Below are 14,180 nucleotides of genomic sequence, written 5' to 3' on the forward strand. Positions count from 1 at the left end.
CAAGTATTTTTTTTTTTCTTTCTTCCATTGGGGAGACTGAAAGTTTGGGTCTGTCTCCGCTCAACACTGTAATGCCCGTTTGAACTTAATTTCTCAGAGCCACAAAGGAGACCAAAATGACCAAGGGAAGTCTTCACTTCCAGTTCAGTGATACTGTTGTGCATCCTGACACAAACCTTTCCCTCTCTGGAACTAAGACTTTGTAAGCCAGCAGAGCATAAGGTTGTGAGAACAGGATGCAAAAATTTTGCTTGTAGATCACTGCAAGTCACAGGGAGTTGTGCCACTCTTCCACCCCTTCATTCCGGACTCATAAATTCTGGTTATGGAAAATATGGTACCATACAGTGCATGCTGACTCAAAACAGATGGGCTTTTGAAGAATCTTGTCCAGTTCTGCCTCCTATTGCCACTTAACTTGTGCTGCAGCTGTATCTTGAATGCACTTTTTCTATCAATCCATCTTTCTGGGAGGTAAGAAACATGGTAGGCACGATGAATATAATCACATTGTCTCACTTTGTTAGATGTGAAATGTGCTCCTTGGTGTGGGATCCAATGTTGTATGGAGTTCCATGACAGTTGATGAGGCAGTATGTGAATCTGTGGAAGAGAGTTTTAGCAGAATTACATACAAGAAAGGCAAATCTAAATCCAGAATAAGTGTTTATGCCAATAAGGATAAAGTACACTCCTTTCCGTGACAGAAACTGTCCAATACAATCCACCTGCCAACATGTTGAGAGTTGATCACTGAAGCAAATGGCACTATATTTATGCATCAGTGGTCGTCTCTGCTGCTAGCATATTAGGCATTAACTAGTGGTTGTAGTCAGATCAGGCTGTGTGAATGGGAGTCTGGGTTGCAGGGAATGTACATCCTCCTTCCCTGCAAAACAGCTGCTCTGTTCATGAGCCCATTGGTCAAGGATACGGATGGTTTAAGAGAGAAGCTGACCAGTATCTACAGAATGAGTCATCGTATCCTCTTGATTGTTAAAGTCCTTTTTTGCTGAGGTCACTTTTTGGTGAGAGTTTACAAAAGATACAAATATTTTTGTATGCTTTACTCCTACTCATTTTGATATGTCTGTCCACATACCTCCCTTCAGAATACCGTCATCAACAACTTTCCAGTTATGTTCCTCCAAGTCTCTGAGCCCTTGGCCAGACCATTGGCTACTGCCCAGCAGTCAGTGTAAAGCCACATATATCTTGCACATTTTTTATCCCAGACTAAATGCACTAACCCAGTGCACTGTCCAGAATTCTTAACTATTGTGATGGTTTCTCTTCACCATTGCTTAGATCATCAGCATTAATCCATCAGTATCCTGGAAACTGATTGCAGTACTGAAACTGCCAAACTTCAGGTGGTGCTGGCATCCATGCACAACAATCTGTAAACAGTAGCTAGCTTTTCTCTTTCTTCTAACAGCTGATCATGTGGTACACACCAGGATGCCACAGATACATGTCAGGAAATGAGGTTATGCAAGAGTAGAAGCCATGGGCATCTGATGAAGTTTTTCATGTAATTTGTGCCCTCTTGAAATACTTTCCCTGGATCACATATTTTCATTTCATGGCAGTGTTACAGTGCACTTTCAGGTATGACTCAGTGGGTCAGATAATAGCCAATACATGATTCACAGCTCAGGTCCCATTGTAACCTGGTGTCTCATGGTCAAGCATTCAGTTTGCAGTAAGGGCCAGTAGCAGGCCAAGAGTTATTTTTCTTTTTTTTTTTATTTAAAGAGAAAAAGAGAAGAAAAAAAAAAACAGAAAAAGGGTACAAGTAACACAGAATTTCAAAAAAATAAAATCACAAGATAATAGATTACATATCGTCATTTTAGAAATAGTTCAGTTACAAAATTAAACCATACAAAGTGAACATTCAAGCAGTGAGACTGCAAACAGTTCTGTTCAATGATCCAACAAAAACTCAGTAATATTGTTATCTATTTTATACACTGAAATATATGTACAGTTATATCCTTTAGAGCACTTTCTTTTCCTCTCTTCTTTACAATAACAATTACACAAAGTTATTTTTCAAAGGCAGAGTAATTGGCTGCAGATGATGGCAGAGTCTTGCTACAAAATCCTGAAGCGCTCTCACATTTTTCTAAAGAGGCCCTGCCAGAGACTACAGACAGCAACCCGCTGCCACTTGCAATGCTATTCAACCTGCTGGACATATAACTCTAGCAGCAGAGCAGCCTGCACAGCTCCCCTTACCTACTGCGGAGCACTTTTTTTAGGGACCCACTCAAAACCTGCAGCTTTCTGGGTTATGCAGACCCATAGGCCAAAGTTATGTCCTTGATTGAGGAACATATTGTCTGCAATGTGCGATTAAACTCGCTAGGCTTTGTGCCTATATTTTGGCTGTAGGGGAAGCCAAATCAACAACTTGTGTTTTAGAAGATAAATGTTTGCATGCTCTAAACCACTGGATGATCAAAAGATGATCAAGATGCTTGAAACCTAAATTGAGACATAGGAAAGTTAAGGTAAACTTGAGGTGGGATAGTAAAATCATATCACTGGTCTAGTCCACTGAAAGTAAATTATTTCTTTCTTTTTTTTTTTTTATCGGTACCGGGAATTGAACTCACGACTACCTGCTTGCAAGGCAGGTACTTATGCCACTGAGCTAAATCCCCAGCCCTTCAGATTATTTCTGATGAGTCTTGTGGATGAGTATAAAGAAGGAACAGATTTCTCCAATCAATACCTGAGTATCTGTTACCAGATGTGTTAATCTTCTCAAGCAAGAGATACCACATCTGGTATCTCCACAGCTTCAGTTGGAGTCGCAACTTGATTCTGCTTATGGTTATGTACCCTCATTATCCTAGATCCATTCATCTTCTGCACAGGCCAAATCAAAAAATTAAATGTAGATGTCATGGAACCACCACACCTATATCCTTCAAATCATTGATAGTGCCAGTAATCTCTGCAGTCCTTCCAGGAAAGCAATATTGTTTTGTATGTACTATTTCTTGCAGAAAAGGCACACTAATGACTTCATTTGGGCATTCCCTCTCACTATGATTAGCCCTCTCACTATGATTAAGGAACCAATGTGAGGGTTGTGCCACATGTTAAGTATATCTATCCCAAATGCACATTGTGGAACAGGAAAAATAATTACAGGATGGATTTGAAGGCATACTGGCTCAATGCTGACTTGAAACTTTTTGCTAAAATTCCATTGATCACTCAAACTGCATAAGCCCTCACTCTTACTAGAGGACCACAATGGTGTATGGATCTTCTGGAGTCAGTATCAGTTCACTTACAGTGTCTATTAATGTTTGAAATGTCTGATCACTTTTATTCCATCATTATTCTAGCTTACTGTTGGCCCTTGATCTGCCAGACCTCAAGGAAGAGGCTTAAATGGATGGGAGAAATAGGTTATAATAGTGTCAGTAAGTACAGCCTTTCTCTCACTACCCACATCTCTATCTACATAGACACAGCCAAGAACCAGGTTTTCCTGTGATTGAACACTGTGACCCCTGAGGACACAGCCTTCTCTTACTGTGAGACACAGTGAGGGGTCCTCAGTGTGAGCCCAGGACAAACCTACCTGCAAGAGTATTCAGGACCAGCAGGGGGTGCTCAGGACACATGGAGCCCAAAAATCTATTTTAGAGCCATCAACTAAAGGTTTTGTTGAAAGGTTTTGTTTTCAGTAGACTGTCCTCTTTCCCAGGACACCGGGGCACGGAGGCCCAGGGCACTCTCCTGTCCCTATTCCTACAACATTGTATGTCCACGAACATAGGGTTGTTGATTTTTAACATCTAGCTCATGACAAGATGCATTTGGTAGTTTTTAATGAAATCCTGGTTTAAAACACAGGTGACTGCACAGTGTAGCTTATGGCCTTGGTTACTTTTCACTCTTTCTGGGACAAAATATTAAACACTCAAAGTGAAAGAAGAACAGGTTTATTTAGCTCATACTTTATGGATGTTTCAGTGGATAATCAGCTGTCTCCAAGGCAGAGTGGCATATGGAGAGGGCAAGAGTTAACAGCAGTGGAAAACAACACAAGCAACATTAGCAAAGGGGAGGAGTACAGAGGGAAGACTTTTTCTGTCACTTATATGGTGTATAAGCCACACCCAATTGGGTGTAGCACTCACATGTAGAATCCTAGCATTGGACCATGAGTCATTCATAAATGCTACACTCAGATGCCTTCCAAAGGCTAGTCTCCCTTGACCACATGGGGCTTTGGAGGGACATTTAAACACTCATTGATTGATCTAGAAATAATGATAAATGAGCCTCTGTTAGGTGCACATCTGCCATCCACCATCAGGTACCATCAGGCACCATCTCCACATCATTCAGTACTGGTGCATGCAAAGCCCTTTTGCTCAAAATGTTTGGGGGAACAATCTCTATATTGATTTGTTTGCTTGCACATTGCTGGAGGAGCTTTTCCTACCTCTAAGGACTTGACAGAGGACACAGAGCCCCACTACTGAAGCAGCTACTTGGTGACTCAGGGGCATCAATTCTGCTTCCTGCCTCCCTCTCCGAGCCTTCCTCCTCAGCCTGCTCTTCACCAGGGAGACTGTGGAACCTGGTCCATTTGTTCCTGGCCACACTGCCCCATGGTCATGATCACTGGGTAGAAACCATGCAGACACACCCTCCAACAGTACATGCATGGGGAGGATGGCTGTATTTTAAGCTTCTTTAAAGTCTAAGAAGACTTAAATCAGTCATGTATGTTCAAGTCTGTTTTAATAAATGAAAATATAATAATAAGACCAAGCATTTCTAGATCCATCAAGTTAATGAAAAGGATCTGGCTGAATTTGTGACCTCTGAATCTATGTGAATCTGCACATGCTGTATTGTGCCATGCATGGATCAACTCCATGCAGAGAGGACATGGAAGCCCAAGGCTGTGTGTCAAAGGGGGCAGTGAGTGAAAGGCTTCTCTTGATGGCACTGCAAGGTCCACACTAGCACCCTGAGGTCTGGACATCCGTGCTAACCATGGCTACACTTGTGCTGGTGACATAGGGCTGGATGTCATGGATACAATATCAACAGCAGCAAGCAGATGGGGCCATGTGTGTTTCCTGGTGAAGATCCTACCCAGTGCCTGTCTGGAGAGAGCTGCAGGACTCAGGTCCTGAGTAGGATGTACATGTATTAATAGTTTCTCCTTTTTCCATTTCCACTTACAATCATTATGAAGGTCTTACCTTAAAGAATATGTTATGGCTTCTATGTGTTAGTTCCATAATTTCTATGATTTGTGACCTGTGGTTAAGGGGGCCCAGAAAGGCTGAATAATTTCGTGCAGTTCACAGGTCTCAGATGCAGACCTGAGGCAGCCAGTGTATGTATTTGTGAGGACACAGCTCTGCCTAGAGGGCCAGGATTAACAGCCTGTCTATACCTTTTATTCTGCAGAGCTCTTGGCTTATCTACAAATCAGCATTTCTCAATTCCCTGCTAATGAATAGGAGGAACATTAAAATAGTTCCTGTGTTGTAGAGATTTGCCTAAAACTCAAACAAGGTCATCTATAAGGTGGTAGAGTGGAGGTATAACCCATGGTTTTGTCTATTGTAGAGTCAACAGAACAGCATTTTCCTAAAGAGTCAACCCTTGGTCACACGTCCTCCTCTATCCTGTGAATGGCTTTCCACTTTGGGACTGTCACTGAGACTGAATCATAGACTGGTGAACAGTAAATGCAGTAACTCATGGTGTCCAGGGAAGCAGTGGAGGGCGGAGGGCAGCAGGTAAAGCACGGGAAAGGAGCAGACGCATGTGTCACACTTGCAGACCACACACAGGGAGCTCACACCTGAGCACAGAGGACCTGCAAGTGAGCAAGCTGCAGAGCTTTAGTCTGTGACAAAGACCTAGGCTTTCACTCCTCTCCCATCACCAAAGCTTGACACCATGGAAAAGTATCTGCCAAAGTGGGGCATGAGCAGGGGTGCAGGTTGCTGTCCAAGACAGATAGGGAGGCTCCCTCAACTTTTGGATGATTCCCAAAAGAAACTCACTAGATATTTCCCGTCATGCCAGAGTGCATATGTGAGCTGATTCCTGCACAAAAGGGCCAAACATCAAGGTCCTTTGCTAGTTCTGACTGTCATGCTCCAAACTGAATATGACAATAACATTGTAACTATTCTTCTTGCTGTTCTGGAAGGAAACATCAAAGACTTCTGAAAACTTGAAAATTTGCTGAATGGAGACCAGATATGACCACCTGGCTTAGGTGCAGAAGTTATGTGCATCTTGATAGAGAGTTGTCCTCAGAGCTCTTGGATGCGATAAGCTGTTATAGTCTTGTTGGTGAGGAATTCATTAAATGGACCTTAACTCTCCATTCCTGATGAATATTATTGTCAGGTTCACATGAACATTGAATATGTTAAATGTGGAATAGAAATATAGAGCATAAAAGATGAAAACAAAGGGAAGTCACTGCAGATAGCATTGATTTTCCTAGGATGTCTAGAAGAAGAAGAATGGGGCCACCAAACAGGGGTGTTGGCACACATGCATATTTCTGGTAAATGGGATTCTGAAGAAATAGAATCACAACACCAAGACTAAGGTGAACTTCAATATGTGAGCCATTTTTGCTAAACAAAACAAAGCAAATTTATGTTTTAAGCAAGCCATGGTGTCACAAGTCTCTGATGGTGACCTTCAGGAAGATGAAGGGAGAGAATCGGCATGCATTTGAGCATAGCCTTGGCTACCTCATGAGTTCAATGTCAGTCTCAGCCCCAGTACCTGGACTACAGAGTGGTGCTCTCAGGGAAAACGAATGAACCAACATGAAGAAGTATGTGTGCAATATCATAACAAGTGCAGGTTCTTGTTAGACTTCTGGGGATATTGTTATTGTGTGCAAGATGTGCATAATACATAATTGTTCCTCATTGGATAGCTAGCATGAGATAGGAATTTTGTATTTAGGAGTAACATTCAGAGGGCAAGAGGAGAAGCTGGGCCTAGAAGGGGATTGACCACTCAGTAGCTGCACAAAGTCATAGGATGACAAGTCTTCCACACAGACATCTTTCTTCCCCAATGATCCAAAACATTGGTATAGAATAAGCACAGAATCCACATCCTTAGTTTCAGTTCCTGCTGGATCTGCTCAGGTTGGACTTGGGTCACAGAGTTTCTTAGAGCAGATGGTAAATGAACCTCTGCTGAAAACAACAATGATGGTGAAGCAAAACCATGGGTGGCACTGAAGGAGAGAGACCAGGGAGACAAAGAGGGACCCATGCTCATGTTCATCCTGCAGCATCACTGCCTGGATGGAAAGAGACTGAGGCTGGGGTATGAGTAGGGAGAAGAGGCTGGGAAACATTGATCTGGGACAGGAAGTTGGGGTGTTCATTTCCCTGCTTCTGCTATTCCTGTGAAAACAACACAGACTCTAACCCATCTAGAATTCAGGAAGAGGGATTGCTTTCAGCAGCAAAAGGGACTGGAAATGTCCTGACCTCATTTTACCCTTCACATATGAAGTGGGCACCCCATATGCAAATTCACCCTCCAGCTGTAGATTAAAATCTACTCATGGGCTGTCTGTGGGAACTCACAGCTCCACCCTCAGACAGGGGTGAGGTCTCTTAGGAAGGCAGAGCTGTACTGTAGAAGATGAGACTGTTGGTTCTTCTCCTGTGCCTGTTGACAGGTCCTCATAGTGAGTGTCCTCACTGTTGGAGTTGGGTCCATGGGAAGGTTAGGAAAGCTGGTGACTGACAGGAAGGTTTTTATTGTTCCTAGGTGTCCTATCCCAGGTGCAGCTGCAGGAGTCTGGACCTGGCCTGGTGAAGCCCTCACAGACCCTGTCCCTCACCTACTCAGTCTCTGGCTACTCCATCACCAGTGGTTATGCTTGGAACTGGATCTGTCAGCATCCAGGAAAGAGCCTGGAGTGGATGAGGTACAAAATCTACAGTGGTGGCACTAAATACAACCCATCCTCTAAAGCCGCATCTCTATCTCCAGAGACAGGGGCAAGAACCAGTTCTCTCTGCAGCTGAAATCTGTCATCATGGAGGACACAGCCACCTATTACTGTGCACGAGATGCAGTGATTTCATATAATAGTGAGCTCAGACGTAAACCTCCCTATAGGGAAACTGATGACCAGCAGGTGCTCGACACACACTGCTGTAGGGAACCAGCTTCTCAGCCCTGTGCTTACAGCCTGGAGGGTTTTCTCCCCAAGAGATTAGCATCTCCATCACTAGCCCAGGCACAGAGGTCCCAGGGATCTTTAATGTCTCTGATCTTCAAAGGTTATGTTTTCAAGAATTAGGGTTTTGTTCCCCAAATACTTCCCTAGGGATTGCATAATAAATTTTCAATGAAATCATTACTCAAATGATAGCACAGTATCCTTAGTTTTAGATGTAGAAACATAGAACCATGAAAATTGTTTCCATGTTTACTGCAAGTCTTACCTTCACCCTCAGGTGCATCTGTAAGTCACCTTATCCTGAAGGTCACTTCCCAGTTTTTGTTCATCCAAAACCCTTTTTCTGAATGGCTACACATCATTCTCTATGTTGATCTGAGTGCTCACGTGTTATTAAAACTGTCATTTCCTCATCTCTGGCAATATATGGTGATGTCTCAAATAGTGTGGGTGGATTCCTCTGAGGAGGGTCCCATGTAGGCATCTCATAGGTAGGGACCATTATGATGTCACCCATCTTGCAGTCAGATGGCACTGCCTGAGCAAGTGTTTCTGTGTCCCTTGGTGCTAATAGTGCAGTTTCACTAACTCTGATAGCACTCTGTCTGTTCATATTTCAAACTGTGTTTGCTATACTTACGTTTCCCTGAATATTATTTGAATCTGTAAAAATCCTCCTTTCAGCATGACTGGGCACACTGTTGGCCAGTTCTACTTATCTGTTAGTGGACGTGGGAACAGGGAGATGAATGGCCTTGCATCCATGAAGGAAGAGGATGTCTATAGCATACTCATGACCATAGAGAAGGGCAAGGTCTCCCTATGTGGGAATTAGGATGTCAGGTCTCTCTCTGCTCTCTGAGTCCCTGAGAACAAGGCTGGGTCTGGTTGAGCCAAGACTCACACTTTGTGGGGTCACAGAGGATTTGGGTCACAGGGGTTGTCGCCATTGGAAGAAGCTGCAGAGGAGATTCCCTAAGAGGATCAGAAGCAATGTAGTAAAGGCCACTCTCCAGTGATTTTTTTACTCAAGTCAATTGACAAAATAGTCATTGCTAAAGGCACAATACAGTTCATTTCTAATGATACAATGACTGAAAACAGCAACAGCATAGGGTGGAATATTAACTCAAAGGAAAAGAAAAACTTCAGAAATTTCACTCTGGCCTAGTTATCCATGACATAAGATTTACCAGAGAGAATGCTGAGGTCATGTGAAGGGAGCATGTGATGAGAGTGGCAGGGACTGAGAGAGGCAGGTGCTGCTCAGTAGGAAAATAGAATAATGATGCCATTTGTATTTAGTATCTGTCTTCTACCACAGGCCCCGAGTGTAGGGATTGGAGGGCACGGCAAGGCAGAGAGGGTCAATGTGTGATCTGGAGTCTCATTTCCCAGATACTGAGGGGTCAGCTCAATGTATTTGGGTCCACCTTCTTCAGAGAGGACAAGTGTGGCTCCTAGTTGTCCATGAACAGTGTGAGCTACAGTGGTGACAATGTGGAGAGCAGGCACCATCTCCATACCCAGTGTTGCTGGGGGCTCACTCTCCAGGTGCAGGAATTCTGAGGGTGCGGTGCATGGACAGCTCCATCTGCCTCCCAAAGCAAGCCTGAGAAATCTGCAGGTGTAAGTAGTGAGCCCCACAGAAGGAAAATCTGCAGAGACTCCCCATGAAGGCAGTAAAGCACAAAGGTGGGTGAATGTCAGCAAGGGATGCACCTGATTTCCATATGTTACAGAGCAGTGTTGCCCCATTTGCCAAAGGACCCCAGGCTGCAACACAGGCAGCATAGGAGTGAGTGCTGCAGGCTGTAGTTCATTCCCATAGAGACACTGCAACCACTGTATCCCTCAAGACCTGGAGATGGGGTCTCCATGAACTTTTCAAGCTGTGAATTAACATTACAGTGACATAAAGGGTTAATCCAAGAGGGTTAATCAGGTCTTTAAGCATAATCTTGGTCCAGTTTGTTTTTGGTTTTTGTTGCCACTTCTTACCCTCTTGCATCAGCTCTTTTGTTTGGGAGTGTCCACCCTGTGTCTGGCCCAGCATTGCATTTTGGAAGCACTTAACTTATTTAATTCTTTTTTTAAAATTTTATTTAAAGAGAAAAAGAAAAAAAAAACAGAAAAAGGTATAAGTAATACAGAATTTCAAAAAAATGAACAGTAAGAAATCATTAGTTAATAGATTGCATATTGTCATCTTAGAAATAGTTGTTCAAGTTACAAAATTAAAGCATACAACGCGGACATTCAAACAGTGAGACTGCAAACAGTTCTGTTCAATGATCCAACAAAAACTCAGTAATATGGTTATCTATCTTATACACTTAAATATACATGCAGTTATATCCTTTAGAGCACTTTTTTTCCTCTCTTTTTTACAATAACAATTACACATTTTGGGCTTTATTACTCCCACAGTTCTTATTACTGTTTATTGAAGAGAATAAAACCAAATGTGACGTAACAAAACAGAGTCAGTCAAATCAAAAGGATGGACATAGTACATGATATAAAAACAGAATACAAGCTGGTCAATAATGGTTACCATAATGCCTCTTGCTATCTTAAAAAGAATTACCTATATCATCAGTTATAATAAAATTGAACAGAACAGCACAGAACAAAAACAACACTGAAACATTGGAGACATTGCAGGACTTCAAAAGAAGATAATAGTCAAACCAGAATGGGCATCGTAGTGAATCTTATTGTCTTCAAAGTAGTTGCCTATACCCTCAAACTTGATACTATCAAGCCAAACAGAATAGAGTAAAATCAGTCAAAACAAGATCGTGAGAGCAATACAGGGCTTCAAATAAAGTTAATAGGAAGTTAAAGTGGTTACTACAATATATCCTGCTATTTATTCATTTATTTTTTCCCTTAATTAAAAACAAGTAAAAAAAATAAATAATAAAAAAGGGAGATTGAGATAAAAGAGGACATAAAAACACAACAGCACAGGTCAGAACATAACAATTTAATCAACACAGTGTTTCATCACAAGATATCCCGACATAAGAGTAGTTATCGTAGTGTCTCTTTCCTTGAAATATTTGAGTATAACTTCGTATACTGTAGCATCAAACATATCAAGACAATGTAAAACCAATTAAGAGAATGGCAGTATTACAGGGTATTTAGAATCAACTAACAGAAAACGAACAATGGGTTCTATATTATCTCCTTGTCTATAAAAGATTTTGTTTGTATCATCACATATAATAAAATCCAATAAGATACAACATGTTAAGACCGACGGAGACAGAAGAACAAAAGCTTGATGGAACTTCAAAACAAGATGATATTAAATCAGCACTAGCTATTATGATGTCTTGTTTTCCTCAAAATAGTTGTTCATACCATCACAGACAATAAAATCAAACAACCCAGAACAAAACCATTCCAATTAATGAATGAAAACATTATAAGGCTTCAAAGCAATGTAATGGGGAATCATGATTACCACATACTTTTATGTATTATCATTTCTTACATTAGGGAAACCATTCGGTATTTACACATGTGGGTTTGATTTATTTCACTTTTGAGTATGGTCTCAAGGTGAACCCATTTATTTATAAATATCTCAATGTGATCCTTCTTTATAGATGACTAGTACTTCATTGTATAAAAATACCACAACATTTTTATCCATTCCTCAGTTGATAGACACTTAGGATGTTTCCAAGATGTGGCTATTACAAATTGTGCTGCTATAAACATGGGTGCACACATATTACTGTGGTATGATGCTTTTAGTTCTTCTGGGAATATGCCTAGAAGTGGAATAGTTGAAACAAATGGGATTTGCAGTCCCCCAGCTTGTTGAGACATCTCCAGACTGACTTCCACAATGGTTGCACCAGTCTACACTCCCACAAACAGTGCAGAATTCCTTTTTCCCTTGTCTCTCCAGCATTTGTCGTTGGTAGCTTTCCTGATCCTGGCCATTCTTTCAGAAGAGATATGGAAATGCAGCATTTCTTTAATGAGTAATGATCATGAACATTTTTTCACGTATTTATTTGCCATTTGTATTTCTTCATCTGAGAATCGTGTATTCATCTCAGATGTCCATTTTTGGATTGGATTTTTGAATTTTGGGGGTCTGTTTTTTTATATCTTTATATGTTTTAGACAGAAGTCCTTTGTGTGAGGAACAGTTCACTAAGATTTTTTCCCAGTTTGTGGGTTTTATTATCACTATGCTGGAAATTTCTTTAGACATTCAGAAACTTTTAAATAAGAGGTGATCCCAGTTATTGATTCTGGGAAGTATTTCCCATGTGGTTGAGTGCTGTTCATGCATTGTTTACCTACCCCTATGTCTTCAAGGTTTTTACCCAACTTGTCTTCCAATAGATTTAGTGTTTCTGTTTTAATATTTAGATCTTTGATCCATTTAGATTTCAATTTAGTACATCGTGATAGCTATGGGTCTAGCCTTAGTTTTCAGCATATGGAGAGCCAGTTTTTCCAACACCATTTATTAAAGAGACTATCTATCTTCCAGTGAAAATGTTTGGTCCCTTTATCAAAGATAAGGTGGTTGAATGTGTTGGTAGTTGTGGTTGCATCTTCTAGTCTATTCCATTGATCTTCAGCTTTGTTTTGATTCAAGTGCCATGTTGATTTTACTACAGTTGCTTTGTAGTATAACTTCAAGTCAGGGATTGTGATTCCTCTTGCCTTGCCCTCACTGCTTAGAACTGTCTTTGCTATTCGAGGTATCTTCTCGCTTGATGAATTTTAGGAGTGATTTTTCTAGATCTGTGAGGTATTTGATGGTATTTCTATTGGGATTGCATTGAATCTGTATAGCAGTTTTGAGAGGATGGGCATTTTCACAATATTTATTCTTCCTATCCATGAGCAAGGGATGTCTTTCCATTTTCTGATATCATCTTCAATTTCTTTTTTCAGTGTAGTATAATTTTCCTTGTAAAGGTCTTGCAGGTCTTCATGAGAGTAATTCCTAAATATATCATTTTTTTGGTTGCTCGTGTGAAGGGTGTGGCTTCTATCATTTCTTTCTGTGATCTTGTTGTTAGTATATAGGCATGCTATTGATTTTTGAGTATTGATTTTGTATCCAGCTACATTGCTGAATTTATTTATTATATGTAAGAGTCTTTCAATGGAGTTTTTGGGGTCTTCTATGTAGAGTATCATGTCATCTGCAAACAGTGATAACTTAACTTCTTTTCCTATCCTTACCCCTTGTATTTCTCTTTCTTGCCTAATTGCTCTGGCTAGTACTTCCAGTACTATATTATACAGGAGTGGTGATAAAGGGCATCCTTGTCTTGTGCCTAATTTTCAAGTAAAGGCCTTCAATTTTTGGTCATGTAGTATGATACTGGCTTTTGGTTTCTCATAGATGGCCTTTATTATATTGAGGTAGAGACCATCTATTCCAATTTTCAGTAAGGTTCTTATCATAAATGAATGTTGGACCTTATCAAAAGCTTTTTCTGCATTTATAGAAATGATCATGTGATTCTTACTTTTGGCTTTATTGATATGCTGGATTACATTTATTGATTTACATATACTGAACCATCCCTGCATGCCTGGGATGAATCCCACCTGGTCATGGTGTATAATCTTCTTGATGATTTACTGCATCCTATTATTTGCCAATATTTTATTTATTTATTTATTAAATTTTATTTAAAGAGAAAAACAAAAAAACAGAAAAAGGCTACAAGTAATACAAAATTTAAAAAATAAACAGTAAGAAATCACTAGTTAATATATTACATATTCTCATCTTAGAAATAGTTGTTCAAGTTACAAAATTAAAGCATATAATGTGGACTTTCAAACAGTGAGATTACAAACAGTTTTGTTCAATGATCCAACAAAACTCAGTAATATAGTTATCTATCTTATACATTTAAACATACATGCAGTTATAACCTTTAGA

The sequence above is a fragment of the Cavia porcellus genome, unplaced genomic scaffold (genome assembly GCF_034190915.1).
Source record: "Cavia porcellus strain 051 isolate PalLab524CR breed Dunkin Hartley unplaced genomic scaffold, mCavPor4.1 scaffold_8, whole genome shotgun sequence".
Lineage (NCBI taxonomy): Eukaryota > Metazoa > Chordata > Mammalia > Rodentia > Caviidae > Cavia > Cavia porcellus.